Consider the following 11,480-nt stretch of genomic DNA (forward strand, 5'->3'; position numbering starts at 1 on the left):
ATACTAACCATTGGAAAAGGAAGTTTGAAAGTGGAAGGAACAATAAGAACAACGTTATTAATGGTTCCATCTCCAAATATATCCCGCGCGTTGCGCAGCGCAGTTTAAAAACATATTGTTAAAATATTAAAAAATATATATTTAAAATGGTTATGTTATTGACATTAACTTTGAAATACACTATATATATATATATATATATATATATATATATATATATATATATATATATATATATATAATTGCAATTATTTTGAACAATAATATTCATTGACATCAACCAACATTTTTCATTAATAGAATTAAATATAATTATCTATTTAGTATTATTTTTAACAATTATTATGATTGATTAATTATATTTTTTCTTATACGATCATTTTCTAATTTCAATAATGATGTTCATTTAAAATACAATTTATTTGTAGTTGAATGTAATTTATAATTTGATGTTATTATCTTTAAAAATTATTATTAATTAATTTTAAACCACTTATTATTAATAATAAGTTAAAGAAGACTCTTAAGAAATACTTAATATTATTATTAAAAGACAAAACTGTAAATTTGGTCCCTGTGGTATGTGGAAAATTGGAACTTTGATCCAAAAAGTTTTGGAGTTGCACCACTGGTCCAAAATAAGAATTCTATTGCATGTTTAGTCCAAAATTGTTTGAAAATATTTCAAATGACGGATTTGCCCTTTTAATTTTGTTTTTTTCATTTTCTTTTATTTCCAACAATTAAAGAAAATTCTAAATTAAAATACTCTATCTCTCTTCTTTCTCTCCCTCTCTCTCTCTCCACCAAAAAAACCATCTCAAAAATATGGCTCTCTCTCTTCTCTCTCTCCCCTTTTCTCTCTCGTTTATGGCCTTCTAAGGATGAATGCAAAACATGAATCTGAAAGATTTATAGAAAAAAAAAGATGAATGAACAAAAGAACATGAGTCTGAAAGATTTATACTAAAAAAAGTTGTTCTTGAGCAATGAAAATGAAACCAAGAACCACAAACACACCCGATTTCAGAATTTACAAAAAATACACCTTAAACAACCACAAACATGAAGTCAAGAACCACAAAGAGCATGAAAGATATACCCCTTTTCGTCTCTGTACCTAAGTCAAAATTTATTTCCCTTCATCCTTTCTTCATTCATACAAACACACACCGATCTCAGTTTTGATTCAAATTTAGGGTTTCGATCGGGCTCTCATCTATTTTTATATTTCCTGGATAATAGGTTTGGTCATCCTTTTCTAATCGATCACAATCCTTCACTCTTTTCGAATTTGATGTTGCAGATCTATCATTTCTGGAACTGAAGCTCTATCAAGAAAACAGTTTGTGTATGTGTGTGTTATGTTCTTGGGTCACAAGAATCCTTTGTTCCTCTGCCACTAGAATTTCCAAAGCCCCTTTGATCTGTTACCGATTTGACAGGGGAATGAACAGAAAATATAGAATTTAACCTTATTGCACCATCAATGGTGAGGGGATGATCACAGTGACGAAGATATAAATGTTTCTTGGAAGAAAAACTTAAGAAACAACCACCGTCTTCCGCATCCATTGCAATCTTCTGGTAATCCAACGACAAGGAAATCTCCCATGATGTCCCATTCCACCGCCAACCCAAAAAGGAAGGAAACCAATGACAACTTGCAAGTATTTCGAGGGTTGGTGAGGGATAATTCCTTGGCTACAAACCCTTTTATTAGTTCTTCGATTGTGAGATCGGGTAAAGAAGAAGATAGGTGTAACATCCCAAAAATACAGGCCAAAATTTTCATTTTTAAATACGTCATTATAAAACCAACAGTGTGATAAAACATCTGTAATACCATGTCATGTCAAAACCGAGTAGGAATAATCAAACGTTTTATCATAAAACAATATCAGAGTGTAATCCCAAAGATCTCATGTGCGGAAAACCATAGTGTGATGCGTTGCGATCAAGCCGACTCCTTTCCTTTAAACACGAAATACCTGAAACCAAAACTGAAAACCGTAAGCACGAAACTTAGTGAGTTCCCCCATCATACCACATACCATACAATCATATAATGAACAGCTAGGAGATACGGGCCTCGCCCAGGCTCATGGAGGTACGGGCCTCACCCACGCTCCGCTAGCTGGGAGATACGGGCCTTGCCCACACTCCACTATCTCTGAGATGCGGGCCTCGCCCACACTCAGCCACTAAACCATAGCATACAAGTATATACAATCATATACTAAACAGCTAGGAGATACGGGCATCGCCCACACTCATGGAGTTACGGGCCTCACCCACGCTCCGCTAGTTGGGAGATACGGGCCTTGCCCACACTCCACTATCTCTGAGATACGGGCCTCGCCCACACTCAGCCACTAAACCATAGCATACAAGTATATACAATCATATACTAAACAGCTAGGAGATACGGGCCTCGCCCACACTCATGGAGGTACGGGCCTCGCCCACACTCCACTATCTCTGAGATACGGGCCTTGCCCACACTCAGCTACTATCACGAATATCATAACACAAACATACTATCAAACATATTTGGGGTGTCCGAACTACCCTTCGGTCCTAACAACCGGACTTGGGGACTATTCCCCCTCCTACTACCACCATCACATATAACATATCATGCCAACGTATAATAGATCGGGTAGTAGCAAACCTAGATGATATCACAAAGACAATCATCTAACATACAATTCCTACTAGTGGGGTGGCATTGTGGCCGTAGACCCACCGCTACTGGAAGGTAACTCACCTCACACTGCTGAAGTCCCGAAGACACAATCCCACACTTGTTGTAGTCCCGCAGACTCGACCCCAGCTGTTGGCTGACAGATTCCCGAACTGTCAACACCAAAATAACACCTAATTAATAATTGGGTCCCAAAGCATAACCGCAGACTCGACCCCAGCTGGTGGGGCGGCATTGTGGCCGTAGGTTATTTAGGGCTTTATTGGGCTTATCAAGCCCACTAGAATGTCATCAAGTCCATTAGGGTTTTATTGGGTCAAATAGAGTCCATTAGACTCATTAGGGTTTTCTCTAAGCCCGTTTGGCTTCATTGGGCCCCTTAGGCTCACAAGGCCCAATAGGGTTTCAAGCATCCCCAATTGAGTCAACTCACAAGACGAGCACACCGCCACCCGACACGGCGGCCGGTGGCGGTAGGAGGCGGCAACCACCACCCTATGGTGGTGGTTTTCCATTTCTATTCATAATACCATTCTTGTTACAATTTACAATGTCAATCCGATAAACATATACACACACTAATCTAACTAGACACACACACAACCACCCTTGTGGTGGCCGGTGGTGGTAAGTGGTGACAGCTGCCATGGTGGTTTCCGGCCAACAAGCACACCCTCCTTTGTCCGACAACACCAAAACACCCACTCTCTTGAGCTGAGCATGAAAAAGAACACACCCATCAAGATCTTGCGATGGTGGCAGCGGTTGTGCGAGGTAAACGGACACCAGCAGCAACAACTATCGGTCTTCGATTTTAATGGATGTAGGGCGGCGACGTTAGGGTTTCGACGGTCACAGCATCGACGGAGCGGCGGCTAATCGCGATTCATTGCCAACGACAGAAGCAGCGGCGGAACAGCAGCAGGTAACGATGGTAGTGGAACGGTTGGGAGTGGTGGTAGGAATAAAACGGTCGGAGGGTGACGTCGGAAAGGAGCGGTCGCGACGCCCGGCGACTGCGACGTCTTCAACGGGAGTGGCAGCCACCTACGATTCCATCCCCGATCTTCAACAGCCTCCCTCGGCTACCCACGACGTCACCGGCAGCAGCTGTGGCTTTGGATGGCGAAGCAGCGGCGGTAGTCGGCTGGAACTCGCCGGTCTCACCTGGTCGGAAAAACACGAAGGTGGGGTGGTGGCGGCTAGAGACGAGATGTGGCGGATGAAAAATGGTCCTAGGGTTAGGGTTGTTTGAAGCCATGCTTTTAAATGGATGCCAAGAAGAAGGGTGATGGGTTATGACCCCGTCCAATTCCAACTTAAGCCCAAATTTCACTTTTAGTCCCTCCTTCTCAATTTCTTCTCACTTAGGTCTATAAGTTACAACACAGCCCCCAACATTATAAATTCTTAACAATTCAAGTCCCATAAGTTATCAATTAACCCTCAACATTTCAAAATTCTTTTCAATCCAAGCCCAGTAATTACCAAACGCACCCCGACTTCTGAAATCATTTTCAAATTAAATCCAGAGCTTACACTTTTAACCCCCAACTTCTAAAATTATAACATTTGGCTCCCAAAACCAACATCTCGTTGAATAATATGGATTTCAGGGCTACTACTCTTTCATAAATTTTATCTATTTATTTAATAAATAAACGGGGTTTTACAACTCTCCCCCACTTAAATTAGATTTCGTCCTCGAAATCATTCCTTACTAATCCTTGCTCGCTTGACCACTCTAGTAGCATGGTCACCAATCTGGGCACGCCCTAGCCTTCCCAGGGTAGCCATGACCAATCCTCGTAAAGCCCTAAAATTTGCAGGTGCCGAATTCCTTGCAACAAGACCACATGCACTCTGATCGAAATCTGCTGTCTCGAGATGGTCTGAATCCCTGGTAGACCACTCATACTAAATCATTACCGATGGAACCAGCCCGCTTATCCCTCAAATGACTACTTAACTTCTGATAGCATGTGGTTCCCACCATAAACCTGGGTCACAACCCAATTACCTCTGCAGATCACTTATTCTCGGCTAAGGCTCAGCTAATCTCGCTGTGAGTGACTTGTCACTCCCCAATAAACTAGTTATTCCGTGCGCATATGCAAGTAAAACACACATACTATCACTGCCCAAACGTTGAAACTGCTCGAACACTGAACTGCCTGAAGTAGTATACGCTGCTACATAGCTACTTACCAAAAAAATACCGAGACCTCCTGGGTCTCAATTCGTTCACCAATCATCTGAAATGTTGGGTTCCGGCCCGACTGCGGAGCCAAAGGACTCCCACTTAGTCGCCTGACACGACTTCTGAACGATATCCTCCTCTGGAACTAGTTGCAACTAGTTATCATGCCACTGTGACTCTAACAACTTTCTGATCTAACCGATCGAATCCATACATCGAATCCTGTCATCATCAAATCCAACGCTGGAGGTAATTGCTACCTGACCAATGGTAGCCTTATATCACACGCAATCTTATACCGTCCATCGCTTTCCTGATCCCATAACTGTAGTGGCGCTCCTACAGTCCTATCACTGGCTCAACCAGATCTAATCCATATGGGTAATTCCGATATCCAATCCGTGGATTTCCTTATCCTTACTGCTCCACCCGAACCGGTGGGTACTACCGTTCCTTTCGCGTTCTAACAACATGCTCAGGCCATCTACCACCCTAGTGAATGCTACGGCTACACCCGCAGACTTACAACACTCTAACACTATCTGATCGCTAGTGAATGCTACGGCTACCCCCGTAGTCTTACAAAACTTCCCATGATAACTAATTGCTAGTGAATGCTACGGCTACCCACGTAGTCTTACTACACTTTCCATACTAACTGACCACTAGTGAATGCTACAGGTTCCCCCCCCCCCCCCCGATAGTCTTACAACACTTTTCAAACTATCTGACTGCTAGTGAATGCTACGGCTACCCTCGTAGTCTTACAACACTTTCCATAATGGGTCGAACACGCACTCGACCTAACACACAACTGAACTTGAGTCCTAACCGGAACTCAAATCTGGTTCTCGAAACCTGTTATCACGTGACCCCATTGTATCAGTACCGTACCCATGCCCGTGATCAAAGCGTCACGGAAAACCACGAAATCATCTACACCCTATGGCAAGGTGAGAATCAGTGCCTCGTACAACCGTTGTCTGAGAGCCTCGAAGGCTGCCTGCTACCTAGGCCCCCAACGAAAGGCCACTGATTTCTTGGTCAGTCAGGTCAAAGGAACCACAATCTCGAAGAAGTCCTGCATAAATCTCTGGAAATAACCCGCTATACCCAGGGAATTCCGAATCTCAGATGGAGACCTCGGAATCTCCCACCGCATCACGGCCTCTATCTTGGCCGAAACAACTAGCACACCCTTCTGGTTGACAAGGTGGCCAAGAGATTGCACCTTGCGCAACCAAAACTCACAGTTGGAGAACTTTATAGAAAGTCTCTCCCCCACTTAGATTCGACTAAGTCTTCACGGCATGCGAGAATTGAAGGATTCCCAATCCGTCTCACTTTCTAATATCCCACCGATGACAAAATGTGCTTACCAATGCTAGCGTTTAATCACCGATTAAACCTTAAGATCTCCCATCCTCGGGAATCTTGATGAGTACCCTTGAAATCTGGTCCAATCTGACACCTTAATCTACCTCCCATGATGACAACTGGAGGCCTTAATTCTCACTCTGGCTGATGAATGCTCGCCCTCGCTTCCAATCTTGCATCACTACTAAACTCTAACTGAACACAGCCCATGCGAAAATACAATTCTCTTGAACATGCTATGACCAACCACTTTTGCATCTAACACCCACGACTGATACTACCCTTTTCATGTCACCAGCTCTGTCCTAGCAACGGTAGTGCCTTGAACTCCAAAGTTCATCCATAGACAATTATCGACCATAGTTGAACAATGATAGAATCCCCAAACGCTGACTTCATTGGAGAACAATCACTCCAACCCTGATCGAGTATCCTTAAAATAACACTCCTGCATAGATCCTGACAAAGATCCGAAATGATAACGGTGTGCGCGGAACCAACTCCGCAAGATGCGTCCCTCTTTGGGTTCATCAAGGACCTTTCGGCATGCAGGATGTCATATATGATCCTTGGTAACCCAAACACTAGCAGAAAACCGACCCGAGATTTGACTTATCCAAACTCACTCACAATTCCAAAGCGATATGTGTTCCAAACATCCACCTAATAGCAATAGCCGCAACATCTGGAGGAATACTGATCCCCTTCTGCTGACATGACCAACCCCGCTACCCTGTAACAGCCTAAATCCTTGGAGTGACAAACTCCCTCGTGCACTTTCTCGTACCTGTTGCACCGTCTCCGGCCCTACTGGCCTTTCACCTGATGATCAGAAGTCCTGGGTCTCTTCCCGGGACCTTCTACTATACACACCTGGCATAACCCTCTCTTTCCAGGGTGTTCCCAGTCGGTCTCGCATCTGCAACTCTTGGAAATCATATCCTTCAGGATCTGACACCCTGTCACGCTCACTAGCTCGCTTTGCCAATGGCTAAGCTGCAACAACTGGAACATCCTTTGTCCCTAACTGGGTCACAAACTCTTCCCTGAAGCTTCTTAGATTCTCCAAGACTCTCACTGATTCGAGTATGGATCCTGTGCTTTCAGTAGTACGGGCCCAATACTACCTTCCACACCTATCCATACTTTCCCCAGCAATCCTCCCGGATCCTCCAAGTTACTTCCTCAACTGGTACACCCAAGTCTAACTGAGCCTCACTTCTAACTCACTGAAATATATCCAAGGCTTCCCTAGGTTCCCGAACTCACCCAGTCCTCAACTACTGAAAGATTCCCAGTAATGTCAACTAGCTACCTCGTGAATATAGCCACATGCAACAGAGATCAGATAATCCTTCGAGTAAAAGACCCATCCCCAGAACCGTTGGACTCAGACAAGAGCTGCGCAATATGATCAAGTCTCGCACTATGAGATTATCCAGCCTGTGTCCCATGTGACCTAGCATATTCACTTAATAGTTAACTCACATTACTAAGAGTCCCACAAAGCACAGAGCAAGCAGCATTCAGACAATGGGTAATCTAACCATCATATTCCAATAAGATCATTCTATCCTCTAATCAGGAATCTGTACATGCAATTCAAAGGCTCATACAATCAGGCATAACCTAAATAGGACATCCTATCACTGACTGATCAGTACTACCATGCAAGTCTACAAGCACATACAATAGGCATGTAAGGCATCCTCCTAGATCTTTAGCCCTAAGCTAGCATGCAATTCTCATAATCATATCATATCATAACATCTCATAACATGTACAGATATCTTGGGGAAAACTTACTTGAGCTCGGTTGATTGCACGCATCACACACCTTGTTCTTTTCAAAGTCATTTTCTCTTTTCAAACTTCTTTTTATAAAATGCTTTTACTTTTGAAAATTTTTATACCAAGCCCTTAGTTTGAGTTCAGACACACCCGAGAGTATGTCCGAATCCCTCAAACCAAGGCTCTGATACCAACTTGTAACATCCCAAAAATACAGGCCAAAAATTTCATTTTTAAATACGTCATTATAAAACCAACAGTGTGATAAAACATCTGTAATACCATGTCATGTCAAAACCGAGTAGGAATAATCAAACGTTTTATCATAAAACAATATCAGAGTGTAATCCCAAAGATCTCATGTGCGGAAAACCATAGTGTGATGCGTTGCGATCAAGCCGGCTCCTTTCCTTTAAACACGAAGTACCTGAAACCAAAACTGAAAACCGTAAGCACGAAGCTTAGTGAGTTCCCCCATCATACCACATACCATACAATCATATAATGAACAACTAGGAGATACGAGCCTCGCCCAGGCTCATGGAGGTACGTGCCTCACCCACGCTCCGCTAGCTGGGAGATACGGGCCTTGCCCACACTCCACTATCTCTGAGATACGGGCCTCGCCCACACTCAGCCACTAAACCATAGCATACAAGTATATACAATCATATACTAAACAGCTAGGAGATACAGGCATCGCCCATACTCATGGAGGTACAGGCCTCACCCACGCTCCGCTAGTTGGGAGATACGGGCCTTGCCCACACTCCACTATCTCTGAGATACGGGCCTCGCCCACACACAGCCACTAAACCATAGCATACAAGTATATACAATCATATACTAAACAACTAGGAGATACGGGCCTCGCCCACACTCATGGAGGTACGGGCCTCGCCCACACTCCACTATATCTAAGATACGGGCCTTTCCCACACTCATCTACTATCACAAATATCATAACACAAACATACTATCAGACATATCTGGGGTGTCCGAACTACCCTTCGGTCCTAACAACCGGACTTGGGGACTATTCCCCCTCCTACTACCACCATCACATATAACATATCATGCCAACGTATAACAGATCGGGTAGTAGCAAACCTAGATGATATCACAAAGACAATCATCTAACATACAACTCCTACTGGTGGGCCAGCATTGTGGCCGTAGACCCACCGCTACTGGAAGGTAACTCACCTCACACTGCTGAAGTCCCGAAGACACAATCCCACACTTGCTGAAGTCCCGCAGAATCGATCCCAGCTGCTGGCTGACAGATTCCCGAACTGTCAACACCAAAATAACACCCAATTAATAATTGGGTCCCAAAGCATAACCATAAGTACATTCTTTGGGTAATTGCTACATTGCCCCTCGCTTGGCTTATTCAAGCCCAAGGCCCAATCCGTAGGCCCAAAGTCAATTAGGAATCAAAGCCCAACACATGGCCCAATTTTCCAAATTGGGCCTAGGCCTATACATGGTCTTATTCTGAGGCCCAACATCATGTAATTATTAAGGCCCATACTATGGCTCAATTTTCCAAATTGGGCCTAAACCCCTTACATGGGCCTTACCCTAAGCCCATTAAATTACTCTAGTTCAATTGCTTGCTCTTGGATGGTCCATTATTTTCTCAATCATTTAGGCCCAATAGAAAGGCCCAACAATAAACCCAAGTGAAATTACGGTTTCACATAAAATGATGATTAGGGTTAAGTTTCCTGCTTAACCCATTAAGGACTTAATCCATTAAGGGCTTACTCCATTAAGGACTTAATCCATTAAGTCCAATATTGCTTAGATTAATCTTTACCAATGATTATTATTTAATATCTCAAGTTATTAAATAGTTTCTTGTGTGTCCCGATTATCCCAAATTAGTGTTTCATTGCATTAGGGTTTTCTAAACCCTAATTAGGGTTTCCAACTCATATACTAGCCCATTTATTTATTTTTTGGACTTTTAGGTTATTTAGGGCTTTATTGGGCTTATCAAGCCCACTAGAATGTCATCAAGTCCATTAGGGTTTTATTAGGTCAAATAGAGTCCATTAGACTCATTAGGGTTTTCTCTAAGCCCATTTGGCTTCATTGGGCCCCTTAGGCTCACAAGGCCCAATAGGGTTTCAAGCATCCCCAATCGAGTCAACTCACAAGACGAGCACACCGCCACCTGACACGGCGGCCAGTGGCGGTAGGAGGCGGCAGCCACCACCCTATGGTGGTGGTTTTCCATTTCTATTCATAATACCATTCTTGTTACAATTTACAATGCCAATCCGATAAACATATACACACACACTAATCTAATTAGACACACACACACAACCACCCTTGTGGTGGCCGGTGGTGGTAAGTGGTGACAGCCACCATGGTTGGCTGACATGGTGGTTTCCGGCCAACAAGCACACCCTCCTTTGTCCGGCAACACCAAAACACCCACTCTCTTGAGCTGAGCATGAAAAAGAACACACCCATCAAGATCTTGCGATGGTGGCGGCGGTTGCGCGAGGTAAACGGACAGCAGCAGCAACAGCTATCGGTCTTCGATTTTAATGGCTGTAGGGTGGCGGCGTCAGGGTTTCGACGGTCACAGGATCGACGGAGCGACGACTACTCGCGATTCATTGCCAATGACAGAAGCAGCGGCGGAACAGCAGCAGGTAACGATGGTAGTGGAACGGTTGGGAGTGGTGGTAGCAATAAAACGGTCGGAGGGTGACGTCGGAAAGGAGCGGTCGCGACGCCCGGCGACTGCGACGTCTTTAACGGGAGTGGCAGCCACCTACGATCCCATCCCCGATCTTCAACAGCCTCCCTCGGCTACCCACGACGTCACCGGCAGCGGCTGTGGCTTTGGATGGCGAAGCAACGGCGACAGTCGGCTGGAAGTCGCCGGTCTCACCTGGTCGGAAAAACACGAAGGTGGGGTGGTGGCGGCTGGAGACGAGATGTGGCGGCTGAAAAATGGTCATAGGGTTAGGGTTGTTTGAAGCCATGCTTTTAAATGGATGCCAAGAATAAGGGTGACGGGTTATGACCCCGTCCAATTCCAACTTAAGCCCAAATTTCACTTTTAGTCCCTCCTTCTCAATTTCTTCTCACTTAGGTCTATAAGTTACAACATAGCCCCCAACATTATAAATTCTTAACAATTCAAGTCCCATAAGTTATCAATTAACCCTCAACATTTCAAAATTCTTTTCAATCCAAACCCAGTAATTACCAAACGCACCCGACTTCTGAAATCATTTTCAAATTAAATCCAGAGCTTACACTTTTAACCCCCAACTTCTAAAATTATAACATTTGGCTCCCAAAACCAACATCTCGTTGAATAATATGGATTTCAGGGCTACTACTCTTTCATAAAATTTGAAACCAGTTATTATT

Source organism: Lactuca serriola, chromosome 8 (genome assembly GCF_051521515.1).
Source record: "Lactuca serriola cultivar US96UC23 chromosome 8, Lser_US96UC23_V15, whole genome shotgun sequence".
Classification (NCBI taxonomy): Eukaryota; Viridiplantae; Streptophyta; class Magnoliopsida; order Asterales; family Asteraceae; genus Lactuca; species Lactuca serriola.